This window comes from Cygnus olor, chromosome Z (assembly GCF_009769625.2).
Source record: "Cygnus olor isolate bCygOlo1 chromosome Z, bCygOlo1.pri.v2, whole genome shotgun sequence".
Lineage (NCBI taxonomy): Eukaryota > Metazoa > Chordata > Aves > Anseriformes > Anatidae > Cygnus > Cygnus olor.
The window spans coordinates 3,461,769-3,486,061 of NC_049198.1; the positions used below are offsets into that span (position 1 = coordinate 3,461,769).

The following is a 24,293-nucleotide window of genomic DNA, read 5'->3' on the forward strand; positions in this document are numbered from 1 at the left end:
TGTCTCTGTATTGCCTTTATTCTGTTCTTCTTAAGTGAGTGAGATTGCTGTTTTCCTTGGTTTGAACTAATTTGGCCCCAAATGTCTGTTCTTGAAAAGCCAAGCCGTGAAAATGAGCATTTTGCAAACACTGGCATCTATAAATTTGGACTGGATTGTCTGATTGTTTGTGCTAGTGAAACACATGTGGTTGTCTACACGTACCCAATGAACAAGGACATAACTGAGTCAAGATTGTCTTGAGTTGAGGGTTGGTCTCATAAATAAGGCACCAGACTTGGTTTGGGAAATGAGGTAAAGACTTTGGAAAATGACATAATCTCTTTTTCCCTTTGTCCATGCTTGTGAATGAAGCTAATAATGCTTCCCTAGCTTATCACCGTTTATTATCATAATACTTATAATTTAATATATTATTAAATATAGTGATATGGATGTAGAAGTAGATGTTTTATCAAATATTCAAGATAATTTAGTTGTAGTGCTCATTCAGTTCTATTTGTAAAACAGTGAAAAGGAAACGAAAGTACGAGGAATGAAATGTTCTTCTGCTTCAAGAAGAATGCAGGCAGATTTTCTGTAGTGAATTAAATAAGGGCTACCGCTCATCTTCTGGTAACATTGAGAACATCTGCCAGGTTGCTCTGAGAAGGTCACATCTGCTTATCTGGGAGCAGAGTGTGCTCTATAATTGATTGGAAAGAATAGCACAGGCCAAGTGGTGATGCAGTAAGGTTGCCCTTAGCAAAGCCACTGCGGAAGTAAACACAATTTCAAGAAGCTGCATCAGGAAAGCAGTTTTGGTGAGCTCATGCATACAGGGTTTGAAGTCTCCAAAGAGTCTTTGTCTCTTTATTACTCAGGAAGAGAACAGATAAAGGCTGAGGGCTTCTTGCTCGTGCCAGACACGGCAGCCAGCTTCCTTCGTTGGCAGAGCCACGGTGAGCACCTCCAAGCCTGGGACTGAGCAGCTGACGCTTCACAGCCCGGTTGGATCAGCTGCCTGGGGCACTCAAACCTTATCTCCGCTGCGACCTGCCAAGGCGGATGTGCCCCTGTGAGGCTGAGGATATCACAGAGCAGGGGCATGGTGTCAGCAGACTGGAGGAGGAAAGGCACCCATTAAAACAGGACGTCTTTTGAACAAAGCACCACACTGATCATACTAATCAACGCTGTTAAAGTAAATCTAAAGTTTCACAGTACTCTTTTTATGCCACAACTGTAGAGAGACTTGTAATAATCAAATCAACTTTTTCTTATGTCACCTAGCTGAAATCATAAGCAGTTTACTGTAATAAATGTAAAAATGATAATCATTTTCAAGCAGAAGTGATCTGAGCTTCTGTGGGGAGGCAAAAAGCATTATGTCTACAATAATGCCACTGTTAAATATTTCTGTGTATATCTGAGTGACGATAGGATGGTTATGAGAACTCTGTGTAGTGTTGTAGTCTAAGAGTGACTCCCATCATTTAATGTAACTTTTTCTTACCTCACCTAGCAGCAATCATAAGTAGTTTACTTCAATGATAAACGTAAAAAGAATGGCGTTAAAATAAATGACTGGTTACAGGGAAAAGGAGTCTGTTGTGGTAGTGGATGTTTGTTCGTAGTCAGTTCTTTACAAAGGAGTGTTTTTCATTTTACAAGCAGAAGGATGTTTTTTAGAATATCTCCCTCCCCCTGTGCTCCCTGAGAGCTAAAAAATTAAATGTGAACTATTTGGTGTCCCTGACATAACTGTGAGACATCAGATTTCTGCAGATCAGACAACTTTGTCATGTTGCATGAGGCAAAAAAGTAGAATCCAGGTCATTCTTTCAAGTTTTTATTTGGTCATAATACCAACAGGTCTATGGACTTGTTTTTGTCATTAGTGGGAATAGGCACTTTTTTTTTTTTGAGTGTGTTTCATAATTGAATGATCCTTTAAGGCTGGAAAATTGCATTAAGATCAGAAAAAAAAAAGAAAAAGGAAGGATTTTTCTCTAAGGCACTGCCATATGTCTTTCCAGGTGGAAATACAACAGGGTGCAGTAAGGCAAGGATTGTGGAGGGACCCTGTTGTGCTTGGCTGTTGGAAAGCATATGGTGTAATAATATTCCAGCTCTGACTGTGAATTTTCCTTCTTGTCTTGTCTGGCAAATATGATTATTTCTAACGTATACTCAAATATTCTGTTTGTGCCTAGGAAGAGAGTGCTTCTCCATCGCCAGAACTGCCTACTAGATCAGGTCCTACCTCAGAGAAAACCACAGAAGAAACACAGAAGAGGTATGAACGATGTCTTAAATAATTGTCTGAACCACGTTTATAATGTAGAAGAGGTTACAGAGGGTTGGATTTCAGTGGCCTAACTGGACATTTTAGGATGCTGGATTGCCAGGAGAAGGAATCTCTCTCCATCTTGGCATGGTAGCTGCTCCAAAGAAAAATAGTGCTGGTCTTCAGCCAGTTTTTGCGCCCCTGCAGTAATGCTGAGCTGCAGTTGGCTTGGTATCAGGGCTTCCTTCCGATGCTTGAAGGACACTGCATGGAAAATACTACATCCAGAATATATTATTGCTTAACTTCCTCAGGGTGCTCCTCAGGGCACAATGCTGGAGAAGAGTTAATAAAACCCAAGCTCCTGCCTTCATGCTCTCTTGTGCTTGGCCAGGCGTGTCTAGGACCGCACAGAGCTTCACGTCTTGCAGGCCTTCACTTCTTGGAGCTTGCTGAAATGCTTCACACATATGTGTAATCAGAGATTATAATGAAAAATAGAAGTTGTTATATTTGTTTTGGTATCATCTTTCAGTATTTGGCCAGTGTACAGTACAGCTTCTGAGTTGCTTGTGGCTTCTGAGGAAAATGGCATAAATCTCTGGCACTTGGCAGTTTTGAAATATGAAGCCCATGCGGGGAAGTTTGTCTGTAATCATAAGCAGCTTAATGACTGGCTTCTATTCTGCAGCTGGAGGGGGGTTTAATGTCTCCTAAAATATATTATTATCTCTAAAGCTATGATCTCTACCATAGCTGTGGGTATTCTGCATTGTCCAATCCTTTTTCAAAATCCTATTAGGCTTTTGACCTCTATGATTTCTATCTGCATAAAATCCCTTAGAGCAGAATTAACCCCTTACAGAGTTCCCTGTACATATACCACTGGGAGCATTTCTATGCTGCAGGCTTTCTGCATTGTGGTGTCAAAACGGTTAGCAACCTGAATCTCTGCTTTTCTGCCAGCACGGCAGAAAGGAAGTTGGAGACGTATATGGGTGAGGCTGTCATCTGCCACCTTTGCAGTGTGGTTGTAGTACAGTTGTTAAGTAGCAGAGCTGAGATATGGAGTTGTTCACAATGTTCCTAAAACTAGTGCCTCTCTGTTTCATTCTTTCCCTTTCCTATTAATCTCCTCTCCCCCAGAAGCTGAAAATACAAACTCAAACTCATGCACAATGGATACAAAATAAATATTGCAGATTCAGTTAAAGTGGAATCAGAGTTGTACCTTCCAGGCAGTGACCTGGGATCATCACCCCAATGTGAGCTGGCAGTGGCACTCAGAGCATTTCTGGGTTTATCTACCCATCTGCATGCTGTTGTTGATACCTGTATATACTGGTTGAATGAACAGGGCATCATCATAATTGCCGTGCCCTTATGCTAGGTGAAATACTTTCTCTTACTTTACAAATATTGAGCAGAGCAGAGCTGGCCACGTTTATAGGAATGTCATTTGTGACATTAATAACAAAATGACAGTGATGTCTTGCTTACCTAGCAAGTGCGTGCTCTTTCATTTTCCGTCTGCTGAGTCTTTAATTCTATTGTATGCTGTATTTTAATGTTTTCCCCTGTGGTCAGTGCACTGCTTCACAACCAGAACAAAAGAAGGCATCAAGGTTTTCTAACAGCAATAGAAAACAGTATTCCTTAGAAGCTGTAGGATGTCATCTCGTCCATCCACATACACAGCAGATCTCTTCAGTAGCCTGTGCCTGCACTTTTATAGCATTTTCAACATTGTCTTTCAGCTTGCTTTGCTTCTTGGAGGGTCATCTGTCTGTGAATAATCATTCTTGAGATACTTAGTCTGAACACATCCTTTCTCCTTGATTGCTTGGATCTGATGAAAACCCTTTCCATTTTACTGATGTTTCTGTGGGGGGAAACAAAATCAGAAAATCAGAAAATGAAAAAATCAGAAATGTCACCTTAAGGATTTTATAATCCCTCCTGTTACCTCGCTGTTGTCTGGTGGTGGTGGTGGGAATTAAAGGATGAAGTCATGTTTTTGGTAAGTGTGAACACAGTAAGGAGTAAAAGCAAAGGGCAATACATATGTAGCAAACATTCACAGTTCTACCAAAACCTAACCATTTGAGAAATTTTTAAGGTGAGTTTATTTTGGGGCCTGGGTTACTGGGAGCTTCTACTCCATCAGGTAGATGCTAGGGTGGCAAAGAATCATTTTTATCCTTCCTATTTCCTTTTTTTTTTTTCTCCCGCGGGATTCCTGCAAATGTATCAGGTGTGGGAGTTTCAGTCTACCAATGGAAAAGTTGGAGTATGGTGGGGTCACACGTTTCACTGTACTACAGTCCAAATTCAGTGGTGGTGTACCCTAAGCACTGAGTTGCCCAGAACTTGGGAAAGGCATTTGCTAAGTAGGAATGTCAAATAAACTGATACAAAAGGTATGACAGAATTACAGAGGTCAAAAGTTGTGCTAGAAACGGAAAAGACCTGCAGTGCAACTTCTCACCCATTGTCTTATTTCTGAGTGTATCTAACCAGGCTGGTATGTTTATCCAGCTTTGAAACTTCAAAGATGATTTGAGGTGTAAAATACGATGGAGATCTGATAAGGCAGGGACCTTGCTTCAGATGTCATCAACAGTCTGTTTTTGTTGTGCAGCCTTACTGCAGATCTACCTGGAGGCTCTCAGCAGGAGCAAAAAGCTGCTTCGTGCTGTCTGTTAAACAGTAACAGGCAGTCCTGGCCTCAATTAACTGTTAATCTAATGGTCCTAATTCTGCACATTTTAACCTGTTTTGCATTACCACTGTGTTTGTGTGAATGGCCCCAAGCAGGGCAGTGTTTGAGTCAAGTTACTCATGAGACAGTTTGCAGGATCAACGTGTAGATTAAGTGTTTAACTTAAAATTAAACAGGAAAGAAGCATTCCCCCCCCCCCCCCCTTTCTTTCCTTTCGGTAGTCATATCTATTAAAAAGTTGCATTGATTGAGAAACTTACAGTTAGAATTTTGTTCACATTTTACGGGAAATAAACCTCTTCAGTCAGACTAAATGCTTCTTTTAGTTTCAAAAATAAAGGTTGTTAGTAGAATTACTCTTCAGGGATGTGTTACTGACTCCAGGGGATTTTGATGTCACTAGGGCAACTGAGAGAGCTGTTTACAGCAAAGGCAAGGATTTAACTCAAGGGAGAGGCTTCCCCCAACACAAACAGTTGTTTTTGTCACATCAGACAGAAGAAAAACTGCAAAATGAATAGCTTATAGTGCTCAGAGTGAATCAAAACGGCAAGCAGAGTAAAATGGAAGCGCTAGTAAAAGAGGGGCGGCAGAGATCTACCTTGTGTTATAAAAACCAGAGGGTAAGCTGCTCTCCAGGACAGCCCTGTGCTGCTGCTTCCCTGCAAATGTTTCTTGCAAAGATGTGAGCACAGGAGGGTTTTCCAGCCCCCGATGCAGGAGCCAAGGCAGGGGGTGGGTTTCGTGGGCTGGGCTGAAATTTGACATCAGGAGGAAACTGAAACCTGGCATTGGTGGAAGCTGCCTGTGATGCAGAGGTGAAGGCTGGATCTGGCTTGGTGCTTAGGGAAGGTGAGAGCAGGGGACAGGCAGATATGCAAAGAGCCAAAGAAGCAGGAGCCCGTCAGTAGCTGAGGAGGAGAAACAGAGAGAAAGGGGCAGTCTGGCATAATAGGAGGGCAGCCACAGCATGCGTAGAAGGTAAATAAGTAATCATGGTGAAATAAGGGGCAGTTTGATTGGAAAACATCTGGTTGCTGCTGCTGTCCTGGTCTGGCTGGATTTCTTGCAGCTGATATGTGCTGTTTGTTTCTAATACCTTTGTGCAAACCTTTACAGCAAATCTAGATCCACGGTCATCTGTATTAATCTTGAGGCTTTGTTTAAAAAAAAAAAAAAAAGTGAATCAACTTCAAACACAAAAAAAATAGTTTTCAAATTTTCATATATATTTTTATAAAGTAAAATACGTTTGCAAGAAAAGAGTTTAGAGGCAGGCTTAGCACCTCTGTGAGACTCATGCATGTTACGGAAGGGGGGATTACAAGCAAAAGATCGCTTGCAATCAGATACTTCATGTGTGTTTTAGAGTGTTTCCTTTAGATGTGTTGGCAAGCTGTTAACACCTGCACTGAACGTAGTAGCCAAAAATATTGGAGTAATTAACTAACTCTAATAATAGTTTCATATGTTAAGAGAATGGTGTGGAATTATAGCAGTAGGAAATAAAGAGGGATCATAATGGAAACCAACTGTGTGATGAAGTGTAAACAAATCAGAAGTCAAATTAAGTCCTATTAAATCTGACTCAGATATGATTTGCCTCAACTTGACTTCTCTGGGGTTGCAGGGTGTTTTTTTCTGTTTGCTATCTAAATAACATATGAGCATTGTGCAGATGCTGCCAAGTTAATCAAATGAATAGTCCTTTGAGCACGAGCAGGAGTTTTAGGGATGAGTGATCAGGACACTTGCTGAGGCTGCAGGTCAGATGGGACCCCATTAAACTAAAGAGCAGTAAAAATTGTCCAGTTTGTGATGGGAATGGGAGGAGAGATGAAACTGTGTTTTTTAGCTATGTAACCTGGTAAATGTAATACTGACTGTGCCCTTGAAGAAAGAAATTCAAGATCTTATTTCCTGTTTCCACGTAAATCTCGTATCTAGGATCTAGTATCAGCTAGCCACCAATTTGTTGAGATATTACAATTACAAATCTTTCTGTCACGTCCAGGGGAAGCTGCTAGCTACATTTCACCTCTCTGACTTTACATGCTCTAATTGCATGCAACGTTTTTAAGAGCGCTGACACCACAGAGCAGAAAAAAAGTCAGATGCCAGGATTTTCAAAAATGATGGACCAGAACTTCCCAGCTAAACTCCAAGAGCTAAAACAGAGCTTGTTTCTTTTTGCCCCTGTTTCATGGACAAAGAAGAATCCCTAGGTATTCCTGTGGGAGTGCAGAAACCACAGACATGGGCTCCAGTAGTTACAATTAATTGCTCTATGGAGGGATGATACATCACCCGTGTCCTGCTGCAGCTTTGCTTTAAAGCACTGACTGACTCTCCAGCCAGCCATCAGCCCTGTGCTATGCACTTTTTTGCACCCTGGCTCTAGTCAGAAGGACAGGATGCTTATGTACTTAATAACCACCTTCTCAAACGACTTTTTCACAGTTACATCATACCGAGGTATTTGAGGGAGCAATTAGTTCTACTATTTTCGATTAAGGGGAACCTAACAGGTTGATTTATTTTTTTTTTTTTTTTTTGCTCAGAGTTGATCCAAATTCTGTAATGGGCTGGGCCAAAATAGCTTGGTTTTTGGATCAATGTAAAGAAGCACCTAAACCATTTCTAGAATAATTATAAGAATATTTCCAAAGCTTGTGAATACACGAATGCATCATCTTCTTGAAAGACTGCAGGTATTTTTCTCTAAGGTATTTAAGGACTACAGGTATATTTGACCATCAGCGTTGGCTCCCTCCAGAACTACATTCTTATAGGGTGTGCAAGGAAAACATCTGCTTTTGCAAAGTGATTTTGTTCTTGGCTGTTATTTTTGGCTGCTTACTGTAATATTAACTTATTTTTAGAAGCCCGCTTCATACCTCAGGCACAAGTGTGTATTTCTAAAGTATTGAAAAACAGCAGCATTTTCCTGCCATGGGAAGTGAGAAAATGGGAAGAGCTAGCATTGGCATTTATACAGCATCTTTTCTCAAAGGACACAGAAGAACTTTGCAAATACTAAATTGCCTCAGATGCGGGGAATATTCACTAAAAGCCTGTGTAATATTTGCCGATCTATCACCCATGGCACTGAATGTGGTGCAGGAGGCACAGCCAGGAATCTCTGACATCCAGGATTTACGTGGGGAGGGTGACTTGGAAAAATGAAAAAGGATCCATCAGTCTACATCATTAAATAGCTCAGCTCTTCATTCGTTGACCCATAGGCATGACTTATTCTGGACGATACCTGGGAAAACATGCATGAATAAAGGAACAACCTTAAGTTTTAGCAAAGTTGCCAGGGAGCTTTTAGAGCTGAAGTCTAACTGTCCAGAGCATTAGCGATTGGACACCATTGGTGCTATAGACAGTATTGCTATAGGATTTAACCAGAACAGCCCCTTTCTCCTGAACTCTGGGAGTGTCAGCTTGCTAATTTTACCTCTAGCACCTTTTCATGCCAGCTTTTACTTGGAAATCATTTTAAAATTTGGGATGCAGGAAGCTTATTAGGTCACTGAGAGTGACAGAAGAGAGTAGTCAGTCAGTAGTTCATCGTTGGGAAAGAGGGTGCCAGGGGTGTTGTGGTCAGGTGAGTTGTTCTAACGGGATTCTGAGTCACAGACAAAGAAAATGACTTTTTATTGCATTAGCTTATCGTCATCAGGTATAACCCTTAGTGTTCATTTATCAACTTTCCAATGATTACCCAAGGAATAAGGGTGCATTTGCTGTACAGACCACTCAAGAGTGCAATTCTTACTCTTTGGATATTAAGACGAGGAAAGGATTGTTGTAAACTATTTAAATTTAGTGTTTATTACTGTCATTAAAGTCTCCATGCGGTAATCTAACTTTAATTACTACAAGAAAAAGAGCTTACTAAAAATCTCACTGTGTTTCTCTGGGTCTCGCTAGCAAAAATGAGGAGTTTTCAGTTTTCCTTTTCAAGAAAGGAAAGAAGTACAGCCTCTGAATTGAAATCTTACCCCTCTGTCTTTACCCTCTAATACAGTATTTCTGCATTCTTAGCTGCTGGTGTAGTTTTAGCAAAATGCCTCTTTTTGGGCCTATAGCATGGGGCAAATCAGCAGTCCTGATTTGTGAACTCAGTTATCCTGAATCAAGATCTGAGAAAGAAAATGCTGCTGGGCCATTTTTTTTACTGGCAACGTGAGAATTCTGTGCTCAGTTAGCAGTTCTGTTTTGTTGTTGCTTTTATCAATATCCTGTAAGTGATTATACACATAAAACTCATGGTGGTCTTTATCTGAGGGGCTGTATGTTCCATGTGGTCTCCTGGTATGCTTTTGGTGTTACGTAGTTCCTGAGCTGTTAACTGCTATCCCTTCTTTTAAAGCAATTTATTATTTTTCATCCTTGCTTTATAGTTAATTTTAAATTTTCATTACTCTAAATATTTCAACTCAAACGTATTTTTCAGTATTCTAGGAAGAAGGGGCTTGCATCTGTCCATATTCTTTCCTTGCTTGAGTCACGTAGTTTCTGACACTTCTCCTGCACAACAGCCTGTTCTGAAAAGAAAAAATACCATTCAGTTTTAGTGGATATCACTTTTTGTACTTACCGACATAAAGACATCCACACACACATAAAGAACCTTGAATTCAATGGATATGTAATTTTCTGAAATAAGACTAGAGCCAATGATTTTTTTTTTTAGCATGGGCAACTTTCCATGCCTGCAGATGAAATGGATGTGGATATGCTTGCCAGTTTCACAGCTAATAATAAAAATACAAAGTTCAAAAAGCTATTTCAAAGTATTGTAGACATCCATCCCATCACACCTCAATGGATCTATTTCGCCAGAAGTTTGTCTTCTTTAGGATGAGCCCCCCAGTATACTGCATCCTATGCTCTGGAAATAAAATCACCTGACAAACAGGAATATTGTTTCCTTCAAACACTTTGAGCTCAGCAAAGCTGATATGGCTCCTACCTGCTCTTCTTCTAACCTACTGACATCTTGAGAGGTATCATTAATTATGGAAATGAATCCCGTCTGCAGTGCTTTTCATTATGCAAGAAGAAAAAGGGGTTGAGTTAAGGGTGAAAGCAAAATTATTGTCATTCTAGACCTCGGGACTCATTAGATTTTCTGGGTCACTTAACAAATTATTTTTATATTTTTTTCACCATTGATTAATTTTTGGCAGCACTGCCTAGGAAGAGAGGAAAGAAAATCTGCCCTGAGACACGTTATGGAAGTTCTGTAGAGTTTCAGAGCATATTTATTAAATAAAAAATATACATATTTATTAAATATTAAACTTCTTGGAGCATTCATTCAAACATTGCAAGAGGCTGCTAGGCAAGATTGTAGAGTCTCAATTCTTAGAGATGCTCAAAATTTTGCTGGAGATGGTCCAAGCAACCTGATATAATTTCAGAGTGTGCCTAGTTCTGGGTGGCGAGTTGGACCAGAGGACCTCCGGAATTTCCTTCCATCCTAAATGAATCAGTGATTGTATGAATTTTGGGCTCTATGAATGACAGTTTCAATCCCAGTTTAGCTGAGGAATCTCACAGCTGAAGTTGAGTAGATGAGTCACCCTGATCTTAGTTCCCATTATACAGAGTATTTGGCCAGTGTTGGTGCTCATAGGTTGTCCTTCTGGGTTCACCACTAATTCCATAAAGCTTCTTCGGCTTGATACCTCTCCTTTCTCCCTGGCGTTGCTGAGTGACGATGAATTTTTAAATGCTGATATTTAGATGAAATGATTCTGTCGTCTTGGTTTCTCTCCCTACCAATAGTAATTGGAATGCTTTTTGAAAGGGGAAGGAAACAAAAACAGACACAAGAGGGAAGGAAGGCAGTTTGGGTGAGTGATACCATCATCTGTGCGTTGGGTTTAACTTGTGTTCAGTGTTGTAGATCCTCTGCCACTTCCACCAGACAGGATCTCAAGGGAGTCACTCTTTCTGGATGCTGTAACCTGCCTGTGGCTTGGGGACAGAGCTTTCTACAGATGAAACTCTGCTGTGGGCATCAAGCTAGCTCGGAGGCCAGCGACATGGGAGTTCAGGTACCAGAGGACTGAGCACAGCCCAGCCACCAGGCTGCAAAGACGGAGAAAGGCTGAGGTGCACGTAGCAATGTAGGAGACCACAGTGTATTCCCTAGGGCTGTATGCCGGCTCTTCTGCATCACTGCGTAAACTCACGGTGCCTTACTATGGTAGTGAGCAGAAATGAAAGTGGATACAGAGGTGTCAGAAGAAGTGAATCAGGCCCTATTCACCTCTCAGTAAGCCAGTGAGCCATGGCTCAGGAGTGTCCATAGGCCTTTATGCATCATTTGTGGCGAGCTTTGAACTCGATTCTAAAACTGGGAATAATCTCTCTTAGTTTTAGTTGTTAACCAAGCTTTTATCTCTAGTCTAAGCTAGTCATTTACACACTTTCTGTAGTCAGTGGGAGAGAGAAGCAGGCACACTGGCTAATTTGCCTATCCACCTTAAAAAGTAATGGAATTTTTGGAGATGCCTGTTTTCATCTGCTGGCCGTAGCAGGACTCTGGGTGAACAGCTTTTCTAGAGGCCTTTTGTTGAGAGAGCTAACACTTACTCAAATTAATTTTGCATTTTATGGACCACCCACATGTTCTGAACTGGCCTATATCAAAAGCCTGTGCACATTTCCTCCAGAAGGAAAGCTAGATTTTTTTTTTTTAAATTCAAATATAGCACAATATATACCTTTAATTAGGTGTATATGTAATTAATGCTATCAAAAATTAGCATTAATTGGACTTCCTATATGCCACCTTTAACATAATGTGCTTTTTCTTCTCTTTGTATGATGTAACACCCAGAAATTTTAGTTTCTGTTAACTGCAGTAAACAGAGCAAAGTCCCACCGGCAGAGCAATGCCTGTACTCTGGAAGTTGGACGTGTAAGACAAGGACATTTGGATCATGAACTTTAGGAGCAAACTTCATTTTTATGCAATTTTTTGTTGGAAGGCTATCTGATAATCTGGTTTATTATTTCCACTTAAGATATTTGAGTGAACAGACATTGTGTTACTATTCCGTGTAAGAATTATCCATATAAATTAAAAATAGGGCTTGTAGTTATCCTTATTCTGTGTGGGATGTTCATTTGCTCCGGGGAAACCATTAAGGTAGCATTTGAAGAGAAGAAATGGGAAGATATGTTAAAGCAGAGTTGGAGGCAGTGTCTCTTATAAAAGCCTCTGAGAGTGACTGGGTAACCCTAACCATTAACTGGATCTGAGGTGGAGGTTACCACTAGTGAATGACCTAAGAAGTGATCATAAGGGTGTGCAGAGTATTAAATGATACAAAGGAGAGTAATATTAGGGATGTGACATGTGGTGTTTTCGGTCTGCATAATACTTTAATCCTCAGACCTACTATCCTGAAACCATCAGCTGTGGTTAATTGGGAATGCTTACAGCATGGATTGAAGTGTCCAGTTCACTATTTTTTGAGGGGGGAGGAATCAAATTTTGCTCCCGAGTGCACTGCTTTCCTCTCTATTTGTGAAGGTAGAACTCAGTGCATGATTTGGATCTTCCCCTGCCTGCAGGCCACATGAAAAATTGTGTTTGACTTATAAAGTGAGACTCACTTGCTGTAAGCTTTTTAGTTTTCCCTCTGGACATTCGCTAGTCTGTAATAAGAAAATTAATTTTTAAGAGTTTTAAAATGCGTTTTCAATGCATTTTCAAGAGATCTGGGCAGAGCTGAGTCATTGTTCCTAACCTAGCCCTGTGCTGGAGCCATTCCATCAGATGTAGAATTTTGCAGTCCTGCTGGTTTGCTCCTATTAGCAGGCCCTTCTGACTTCCAGGTTATCCTCCAATTTCTCTCACCTTCTCCCTGAGTTTTCCATATGCAGGGCAGCAGGGATCAATCTGGGCTTCTAGTTTAAGCCCTCCTGGGGACAGACAGGAGGGCAGGCAGTGGTACGCATGCTGAGCAGCGTGGTCTCATTATCGCAGTCCTTAGCACAGGAAAGCTACAGATCTTTGCATACTAACCTGTGTGGAGATGCTCAGCATCCGTTCTGAATTAGATTAACTCTTTTCTTGAGGCTGGCGGGAGCTGATGAAGTGTCAAGATAAGCAAAGTCCTTGCTTCTAAAGAGTTTATTCCTTTTCAGTTCATGGCTCTAGACTTAAAAAAATAAAATTCGCATCCTGTTAGTTTATTGTCCTTCTGAGAACCTGCTCTCTGAAACCAGTGGTTATTATTTTGCCTGAACCTCACACTGTAAAACATACAACAATTTGTGTCCTTAAGAGTGACCTTTTAATGTCAGGAGCACAAAGCAAGCAATCAGATGCCATTAGCAGCCTTCTGCTGGATTAATGGCCAGCAAAATCTGGTGAAGGTGCCTGGAGCACTCTAGCCTGGCTGCTGTGATTCTGCACATAATTGCCCGTGAGCAGCTACACAACACGCAGCAAAGCCTGGCTCAGCCATGGCATCATGCTGTGTACCCACGTCCCTCCCCACCTGTGGTCTGCTGAAGGCAAGGGGCACACGGGGAGGTTGATGGCGCTCCTGCATGGCTCTCAGGCTTGTCCTGTCCACTGCATGGCACGTCTTTATCCTCCTGCCTGCTTGATCAGGCTGGTTTTGCTGGAAAATCAGCCTGTGCTGTGTGAAAATAGAGAGGCGTGATGCGATATTGTCCAGAGATTTCAGCAGGGTGTGCTTGAGAACGCCACAGGTCCCTTATTCAGGCCACCGTTTTGCAAATGCTTTCAGCTGACAAAAGCCAGCACAGCTACCAAAAGGACGAGTTCCTCCTCCTCACTCCCCCTTATCCCTCTTCCCTGCTCCTGCCTAGCATCCCCCCTCCTGTTTTCAGGAAACGTTTGCTTATGTGCAGGATCTGGACTGGAAAGCTGATCCATGTGAAAACTAACCTTTTAAATTATTTTTCTTTTCTGCTGGGTTTATTTTAAGCTGGATTACCTCTCTGATTCTCACCACACATCTGTGCGAATACTGGTGCCCTCAAAGGGAAGGAGCAGTGCCACAGCACCGACAGGTAGCTGGGAGCAGGACAGGTTTGCTTTTTCTCTTGGTAGTAGCTGCTTTGACCAGGTTGAAGTGCTTGTAATACTCCAGCTTCATGTTATCTTCAGACACTAAAACCATTCTGTCCTGGCACACCATGAACGCTTCCATAAAATAATCTAATCTGGAACAGCTAGCTGGAAACGTATGAAAATGTGATATTTTCTTAATTAGGACCTCTTAGACCAGATGTTGTACTTTCATTAAGCGGCTGTGCAGATGTAGGAGAGTTAAAAGAAGGCCAAACCCCTTTCTGTACCAAAGATGATATAATTTGGTCTCTTCCACAGTCAGGGGATGCTGTGTTGCCCGGGGTAGTACATGAACAGTAACACAGTGCACGGACCAGGCTGCAGCTGCAGAAGATGTGAGGGGAGGAGAAAAGGCCTTTGACAGCCTCCCCGGGCTGCAAGGCAGAGGTCAGAGAGGGGAAGGGAGCTGTTGTACTTTGGATGTTCGACTTGTCACAATTTGTTTAGCAAAAAACCAGAAACATTTCCCAAAGCTTCTTTGCTGGGCTCTGGGCACATCTGTTATATATTCAGAAATGAAGCTAAAATAACACTGGGGAAAAAGTTAACTCCCTAACGTCAGGCGTGGAGAAAGGAATGATATCTGCTTTTGGCTCTCAGTTTTGAAGTGTAAGGGAGAATATTTCACCCCCCAGCACATCCCCGAAGAGTTTCCCAGTAGCACCTTCAGGAGGTTATCATGGATGCTCTGCAGTCAGGGTCTGGATGGCTCTAGGAGTGCTGCAATACCCAGCTCAGTGCCAGTGTAGCTCAGCATTCACACAAGTGGCATTTTCAGGGTGAAATGCAGATTTTTAGCAGTGACAGTCTGGGTAGGACTAATGAAGATCCCAATTACCTTCCCTCTTACTTGTCATCAAGCATCCATAAGGCTGGATCCCAAGCAAAGTCAGGACACTTGGGGTCTGAGGTGCCAACAGAGCCTTTGACAAGGTCTGCAGTGGGGATGGGAGTAGGGAAAACATGACAGCCAAGCAAAAACTCAAGCTCTGCGTTAAAAAATGTCTCCTAAGGAACAAAATCTCTCTTCTGTGCTTGCTGCCAATTCCACTTGATTAATCAGGTGTTTTCCTCCACTCCATTCCTAACAGCATATTTTCCCATAATTGATTTTAATCTTGCTGCAGATGATTCATTGCCTGCAAGATGGCAACTGCTCCGAAAAGTTGGAACATTTTGCCTACAGAAACTAGTAAAATTATTGTTGCAGAGCCATGAATACCTTTTTGAGGCATCAGCCCTACAAAGGTATTTGTTTTGAAAGTAATCATTGTTTGTGCTCCCTCCCGGAAAAAAAAAAAAGGCGGGGGGGGCAGTGCTGGGCTGATTTTGCTGCTGTGGAGCTGACTGAAGTTGTCCTGCTGAAGTCCATTAGATGGTTTCAAACCGGGGGCATATATGTGCAATAAACCTGTTTCCCATAGCTCCCCCACCTCTGGAGAGACAGCTGCAGCAGTAAGTTTTACTCTGGGGAAAACACATTTTATAACAGCTTCCCATCCCCCAGCCAGATGGGATCAGGCTGAGGCAGCTGCAGTCCTGGTCCCGTAGGAAATGGTACAAAAAAGAGCAAATTAAAATAATTAGTTAATGCTTTTTTTATCCAGCTTGATCTCAAATGGGGGGGGGGGGGGGGGAAGCCTGAAATAACTATTCTACATATCAGTCCGATCTGATACTGGATGCTTCCCAGCACTGCTCTGAGCTGTCTCTAGGGCTTCAGAAGAGCTTGCAAGTGCTTGGTTGGTTTCTGCATTAAAGATCTCTAGTACCAGTGGTAACGGGAGCAGCTTGAAGCTACTTTGCAGGTTAAAATGTCACTGTGCAAACAACAGCAACAAAAAAGTGACTCTGAATTAATAATACTGTGATTCAGATTCTGGTTCCTCCCTTGAAAATCAAGATTGCCCCCATTCATTTCAGCACGTACTGGTTCTGATGAAGCAGTAATGCAGAATTTACTTGATGATTCAACTTTATGGGGGTTGTACGAATGGAAGATACCAGGCCAAATACGTCTCTGGCACAACTCAGTGAGATCTGGCATTTACCCAGTCATTAGCTGCTTGTTGTTCAAGGGTTTTTCTGCTAACCTTCAGATGGTGCGGCAAGCGAAGATTTCTTTTGTAGGCATTTTAATTCCTGTCCCTGAAGCGTTCGTAGCAAATAAAGCAGTGTACCAGGAGCTGTAGCCCCAGAGAGCTGGGTTTGTTATTCTCATAGCAGGCTGGTATTCAGTTTGCGGCCAGAGACTGAAATATAACCTAAAACCAGGGCAGGTTCTCTTAACAATCACTGATTTCGCTCTCAGATTTCATCCCAGGGTCAAATTATGCAAACAGGAATATTTTTTCATTTTATGTTCCTGCTGCTGTTCCCTGCCATCCCTGGGGGGGAACCTGGAGGTCAGGCGTCTTACCAAAGGGCACGAACATAAGGGGGCATTGAATAATCCATGCCTCAGGTCGTGCGAGGTGTTCTGTCTCCCATCCTCCTAGCAGATGGTGTCAGAGTAGCCTACCTGAGGCAGTTTGGGGTGGCTCGGACAGGGATTCTAGGGTGTTAGTGTGCAATCTGTGAAGCTGTACGATGTTCCTGGCCTTTGCACAGGCCCTCCAAGGAGTTTTTGGATCTCAGTAAACACCTTGTGTTGAGGCAGAGACGGCGTGCTGTATAACTGGGTGTTTCCTTTGAATAGTTTCATGTTTCTTCATTTTTGTTGCTTTTTAAATTTGTTCAGTTCTAGGACAAATGCTATTTTAAAGCATCTGATTTTCTTTCCATTACTGTGCTATCTGGTAATGCAATTCCCCTCCTCTCCTCACCCCAGACCTTTTTTGGATGTTACGGAAGGGGAGGGAATATCACAGCTCCCAGATTTGCCTCGTTTTCCTTTTGACTGCGAGAGGAGGGTTAGCAAAGGGGAGCACTAGTCATGTGGACAGAACGCCAGCAGCAAAGCTGGCATGTGTTTTTTCATTCGCATGAAAGTATGTTTTATTAATTTGCTGATGATCACCTTCAGGAGCTAAGAGAGAAAAAAGACCAGAACATTTACTTGAAATCTTGGTGAAATTCTGTAGCAAACATCAGCTTCTGTGACGCTTTTACTGGAATTAATGTAGGCACTTTCAGTGGTTTAAATATTAAGTGGGAAATATGCATAGCTCACTTCCTAATCTTATTTATTTAGCTTTAACTGCAGTTTGTTTTCATGCTTGGCCCTCTCACCAACTTGTAGGCGTCCACCCAGGTACCCACGCAGATGCCTGTGACTGAGCTGGCCATCCCAAGCTCCCCTTATAGTGAGGACAGAGAAGGGTATATTTAGGATGTGGTTCATTTGGCATAGCTTAGGAATTTACTGTAGGATGAAAAGACCTGCTAGACTCCACAGAGTGTATCGACTAAATCCCATCTAAGGGGGTTTAGGTAGGCTGTAGGCACATAAATGTACAGTGGGAACACTGCATCTGTGTTTAGTGCTATTAATACCTGCATATCATGGTTGCTACTATAGCAGGGACCCCATGTGATACTTCTCTGTCTTAACCAGGAGATTTCAGGGTATGTAAAGCAGCTCAGTAGGGCAGCACCTAGGGAACAGAATCCAGTGCCCAGCCAGGTGGATCCTGTTCTTGCAGTCCTCAGTGACGAAGCCATGTGTTAAAAGGCAGGAAGGTATTTTTGCCTTATGCCTGAAGTGGAAAGCATCATGCATTTGTCCTCGTTACTCCTGCAATAACCCTGCAAGGCCAAGAAATGCTACGATTGCCAAGTCACAAATGCGGGAAGAGGTGCTGAGAGGGGCAAAGATGCTCATCTGCATGGCATATGGACTGTAAGGTGAGGGGAAAAGGTGCTAGATGACCCCACCGTGCCACGCAGAGATCGCCATTTGAGTGCTGAAAGCAGCCATGCTTTCACAGAAGTGCTGCTTTGCCTTCCCAGGCCAGCTTGGAGATCTCAACACTGCAGCACAGCTCTGCCTGAAGTCATGAAGGAAGCCTGGTGGAACACGGAGATGAGCACAAACCTCCTCCTGATTAACAAGTGATAGCTAGGGCTGTTGTCCCCCCTGGGACAAGGATAAGGATGGCTTGGCTTGTCGCCTGCTGGGACGAAATGTAGGGGTTTACATCAAGAAAAAACTGGGTAGTTCTGCAAAAATAGCATGCTAGGGAATCGTTGATGATTTTTAATTGCGTCTTTTAATATTAATAACTTATTAAAACGAATGGGGTATGAAACACTTGGAGCTGATGTTTGAAGTCAGCTTGGATGTGTCTCGTTGAACTGGAGTGTGTAACTTTTCACGAGCAGCTGGGAGGATAATTGAAGAGGAACATGCAAGTTCCAGAGCACAGACGTGCTGTGATGGGAGAGTGGGGATGGCAAGGAAGGGCTACACACTTGAAATGAAGTTAATGGCTTTCCTGCATGTGCTAGGGAAGGGTGATGTCCTGGTTCCAGGCAGCAGCTGGTGAATTTAAGCACGTATTTAGCGTTCAGAGTCAAGCTCTGCTCTCCGTAGGGCGAGTCAGAGCTGGCAGGGATTTACTGGGTGTGTGGCCCAGAGCAAGTTATGTATCCTTGGCAAGTTGGTGACCATCTAAACTAAGCTCGTGTGCTCCAGCACAGTGTTTATTGTGAAAGCACTGATTTCTGCAGTTCCAGTAAGTTCATCTGCTTCATCAACTGGAAGGAGCAACACTGCAGAAGGAGACACGTCCTTCCTTTCCCGAAAGGAGAGAGCTGCTGTGTGTAGAGATCTGAACTACAGCTTCCTTCATTTCCAAGCCGAACCTATATGAGGCAAGGGGAAAGCACCTGAACGCGAGCTGTTAGATGTTGAAGGCTGTGCAATAATTCCCTGCTGCTCTGCAAGGCCTTAGTTCTCTATTGGTTTGTATTTGGTATGGTGCATTTTTCCAGCTGGGAAAAGGAAATGGAGAAACACTCATCAGTGCAGTGTATGGGAGGGGTGGCTCCAGGCCTGAAGGATGAGAAGCAAGAAACAGGAACTCACAGACAGCAGGAAACTAGAAAGTGGTAAATTAAAAAGGGATGAGGGATAATAGTCATATGGTCTTTCCACCTTTCTTTAAATTTCATTGTTGAACCTCAGAGCATAAGTTCAGTCAGTTTATAATGACAGCATGCAGCTGTATAACATATATGCTTCATAACCTCTTTGTCTTTGCCACAGCAAAAAAAAAAAAAAAAAAAAAAGGTGGGTAAGATTTCACATGACTCTTTTCCATTTTTGAAAGCAGATATTTTGTGATTTCAATAGAAGTGAACTCATAGCATTGTCCTTGTTTGCCAGCTACTCTCATAGACTGTGGGGACCCACAAACGGTAGTTTCGATTTTTATTATCTCATCAGGGAAGGTCTTTCCTCATAAATTAGTCTCCTTTTGAACCTGTGGTCCTTTCCACGTAAATCTGGCATTCTGGTTCATCTTCTTATGTGCTGCACAGATTTGCAAAAGAGAAATACTGATTTGGTTGTTCCTGTGTCATCCACATCTGTGAAATGGGAATCAATATAGCATCACAAAACAAAGATCCAAAATACAGATATAACGCCTAAAATTATTAAAAAGAAAAAAAAAAGGCATCTACCTGATGTAGAATACTTTCACCAGTGACTTTTATCTGTTTAATATCACAACATACCGAATCATAATTTAAATTTAGATGCACTGAAGAATATGCTTATAGACTCAGCCCAAACAAACATGTTTTGCCGTGCTTGAATCCGAGCTTTATCTTCATTCTTTACCCGGGGCCAAAGCCTTAGTCACTCACTGCCGCTAGCTATTTTGTTGCTGCTGTTTGCTCATGCGGATCTTATTTATTGTCATTTAACAGAAACGAAAAACGCAGCTCAGAAAATACGCACCGAGAGTAATTTGTTCCCAGCAAGACCTTTTTAGCTATGCAATAACATGAAAGTATCAAAGTGCCAGGGGAACTTCTCAAAACTAAACTGCCCTGATGCTAAAATAAGCTTTAATTGATTGAGAATTGCACCGAGCCTGACAGTCTGTACCATTTATTATAATTTTTCCTTTCAAGCTTCAGATTCATGTGATTTGAAGTGACTGGATTACAGTTCCCACATACCTTCCTGCCCACGCTGCAGGAAAAAAAAAAAAAGAAAAAAAAACACCTACAAACCTCTTAGCTCCAGAGGAGCTGCTAGATACACCTGGAAGAAAACAAAAAAGCTGATTGAAAGCGAAGGTTAAATAAAGATGACGGCGATGTTCAGCAAAAACACCCCTTTTCTGGCTAAATGCCATGCTGTGCTTCCTTCTCCTCAGGGGAGAACTTTCCTGGGGTGTCTCTCCCTGTCAAAGGCATTTCTTTAACCCCTACGTGTAGGGCACCGGATCCCATCGGCCAGATGCTGTCATAACTCCTTGCATTGGGGATAATAGTGTATTGTGGATAAACTACCACTCTGTCTTCTCTCTTTTACGTTTTTAAAGAAAAAACACAACTGAGTTGCTGTCGTCTTGGTTATTTAAATTAATAACCTGTTGCAGGCTGTCTAGAAAAAGGTCAGCACCACCAGCAAAGGCTGCTGATAAATGTGCACAACTTTCTGGCCCGTGGAAAGGGGTCTGTACTGACTGTCAGAGCTGGGGAGGAAGCACTGGAAGCAGGAGGAATAGAGCACGTGTTAATGGGGTCAGTTACGGGGTTTCTTCTGGGCAGTGTGTTGTGGGGGATGCATGCCTGGTCAGACATTAATTAGTCATAGCTAGTGATAATTACAGCAGTGTATCAGCTGGGCTCAGGGAGCATCTGGGTGTGCAAACAGGGAAGGAAGGTGTGGATCACTACCTTCAGCCTGGGGATGGTTTTGGACTCGCTTCAGTGTAATGGGGCTCAGGTGTGGCTGCGGTTTCCCTGGGGACCGTGCTGCGTTCAGGCAAGGATAACCCCTAGTCCCATCTCCCTGCAAGTCCTTATCCGAGTCGTAGCTCTGGACTGTTCACTGCAGCCAAGCACCTCTTTGGTCTGGGGTCTGGGCCTGCAGTGCTATCAGCCGCTGCTTCCAAACCTCAGTTCCTGCTCTCTGCCAAAAGGAGCTCGTAAGTCCTTCCCTCACCTTGCTTTCTTGCCTGCAGAAATTATAAACTCTCATGGCAAGGACTGACTCTGCTAATGCCCAGCCACAGCACCTGGCACAGTCCTGCTCCGGGAGTGGTCTCTAAGCATGACAGAGGAATTCATTACAGATCACAGCTCCAAAGGAAGGAATTTGGAAGGGTTGCCAGTTTTATTAATAGTCATGCCTGTAACCACACGCACGTAAGACTGGACGCTGTGCAGAGCTAACAAGCTGGATCCACGCTGTCACAAAAGGGACAGAAGGATGTGGCTAGTCACAGTACTGCAGGAGTGGAGATTACTTTCTTGACAGCTGGTTGTCCATTTTTCCAATGAGCACTTCCATAGGGCCAGAAGAGCAAAATAAAATAGATTTCAGGAAGAGTGGATATTTTTGAAGACCACAGAAGCCAGGCATATATATATACATACATATTTATATATACATATTTTTTTTTTTTTTTTGAATTTATGTCATGGACTGAAGTATGTAAGATTTAAGATTGATTCAAAAAATCACACTGCGTCTGAAAACATCCTGGCTTTGCCTGGACTAGTAGCTCAGGTAATCATGTAGACTATCCAAGAGGACAGCTGTTGCATCCAGTGTGTGGTTAGTAATGTAATCCGTGCTGTAGAAGGGCATCATGAAGACTGGTATAAAAGGTCAATGCCTGGCCCACTTGGAAGTTCTTGGGATTGAAGCTGATGGTTAAAGCAAGAGGTATATACTTTATTTCATTGAATGCAAAATCAATGCAGGACTGGGGTATACAGGCGAAGGTAACTTTTCCGTAGCCTAAATCAGTTTCTGTAGTAGGTGTCTTCTACATCTTGGTTATAAGCGTACAGTGTAAACTTTTTGAAGGACTTAATTGGCTTAGTATGCAGAGGAATCTTTACTTCTTCCGGCTTTACCCCTATTCTGAATAGTGGAATATACTAAGATGACAAAACATATGCCAAAATCAGAGCCACAATGTTTCTGTGACATTCTTTCTGTCACATTTAATTCTGTGAATTAAATCTAACTTTATATGCCACATTTTAGGTTTTTTAATGTCTGAAATTAACATTTTTATTTTTGCTGTAAAACTGTGTTCTTAAAATAGTGGAAGAAATATAAATTGGGTTTGTCACCATTAGATAATGTGTGATCCTTATTCTGACCATAGGAAACATTTGTTCATTGCTTAACAGCTAGAATATTTTCTGGAAAAAGTAATCTCAAAACTTTCAACTGCCATTACACTTGTAATATGAGTGCGGCTGACTCCAGCACTTTTATAGGCTTTCACTGGAAAGTTTTATGCTTGTTTTTTTATGAACTAAGTGGGAGTTATGACTTGCTTGGGGTAGAGTAAGAGTCACCCATAGAAACCCCCCAGCCCCTGTATGGTTCTGGCAACACCTCAGTCCTGTTGATTTGATGCTAAATCCAGGGCTCCCATGTGGTGCCCCAAAACTGGGCTGATGCTTTTAACAGATGATTCCCGTAAAAGCAATTTGATTCTGTTTCTTTTTTTCCCTACCGTGAAACTGAGCTTCCATCATTCTGAGTGATTTGCAAGGTTCTTGTGAGCATTTGCAGGACCGTAAAACTCAAGTGACACTGCCTATATTTTCTAGAAATCTGGAAACACCACTGGGAGAGCAAGGCTTCGCCTAGCATCGAGCTCTGCTTAATTTTGCACTTTTATACACTTTTTAGCAATCCCTGCTATATAAGCAACTGTTAATAGTGAATGTGCAGAACAATAGCTGTGGTGTTAGAGCTTCCTACAAGCAAGAAGACCTCATTCCTTTTCCAACCAAGATATTGTCAGCAGTATAAAAAAGAGTTATTTTGTTCATGGAGGTAATTTCTCTGACCGTACCCATGAGAGCCGTAGTTAGAGGGAAACTGTATGATGATGTAACGGATATCCAGTGTACAGACCATATGTTATCCTCAGGACGTGTCCTCCAATCCAGGCAGCTCCACAGGTAGCTCTGGTGCCAGCATAGCCCTTGTCATCCCCTTGTGCCTTTGCCTAGCTCTGGAGGAAATAAACATTTACAGCTTAGCTGTATCCTTTCAGCTTCCTTTAATATCCCAGTTTAGACATACCGATTAATGGTAGTAATGGGGACTAAACATTGTGTTAAGCACTAGATTATGCTAATGAATTCATATTTGATATCTGCAAAAGAATTAATATTGATAAGCATATGTTTATGAGTTTCATGTTCAGCAAAACCTTCCAGGCATATACCTATGTGGCAGTGCTTTGCAAGATCAGGGATCTAGCAGCTGACACAAGCATTGTAGAAACTGTAAGTAGACTAGATTTATTTTTTTTTATTTAGAGAAAAAAGAAGATACTAGATGGGATGTAAACATTGTTCTAATAGAGCCTTATGAAGCTCCTAATACTCTGCTGTGTTAAGTTCTTTAATGTTTATTAACAGTCATGAAGAAGAGTGGAGAGTGGCTGAGCAGGCAGGAAGAGAAAAATTCCTGAAGGGGAATGTGAAGCATGTTTTGCTTTACTCTGAGCTTGTATGATCCTGTGAGTTTAATATACTCAGTTATGTGTACCATGATTTAAACAACCAACAAGACAGATCCTGCTATCCAAGACACCAAATGCCCTTGCTTTCAGCTGAAACGAGAGTGCATAATCAGTCAAACTCTGATTGAAATGACAGGTTCAGTGAAAGATACTTATGAAAATTCCCAGTCAGACCTGCCTATCAGTGGTTAATTTCTCTGTTTCATTTGCATTACAAAATAAACTGCAGTTCAGAAATAAGAACTGCATATTGTCCTTTCAGCAGAGAAGTGTTTGTCACCTGCGTGGGAGAAGTAGAGCCTGATGCCTACCAGATTCTGTCCTTTTGCTGCTGTAGCTTTCCTTGTGTGGAGCTCAATGGTTAGCCAGAATTTCTTTGTCTTTGCTGTTCAATTTTAAGTTCTTAAAAAAAAAAAAAAAAATCATTTCTGCTTCAGGTGGACGGAGCAAACAATGAGCTCCCAGTGGAAGGTATCACTGTCC

General features: G+C 42.2%; 1 protein-coding gene across 4 annotated transcripts in view; it reads left to right on the forward strand.

Annotated features, from left to right (window-relative positions):
• The window catches only part of ST8SIA5 (ST8 alpha-N-acetyl-neuraminide alpha-2,8-sialyltransferase 5), a 75,288-nt gene that overhangs the window by 3,527 nt on the left and 47,468 nt on the right, over window positions 1-24,293 (forward strand). For 2 of the 4 annotated variants that reach the window (XM_040540606.1, XM_040540609.1), the window contains exon 2: window positions 2,196-2,278. The gene's annotated coding sequence lies outside the window, so the exon portion shown is untranslated. Of the gene's footprint in view, window positions 1-2,195; window positions 2,279-5,822; window positions 5,973-24,293 lie in introns of those variants that run through there. The other 2 variants (XM_040540607.1, XM_040540608.1) reach the window with 2 other exon arrangements.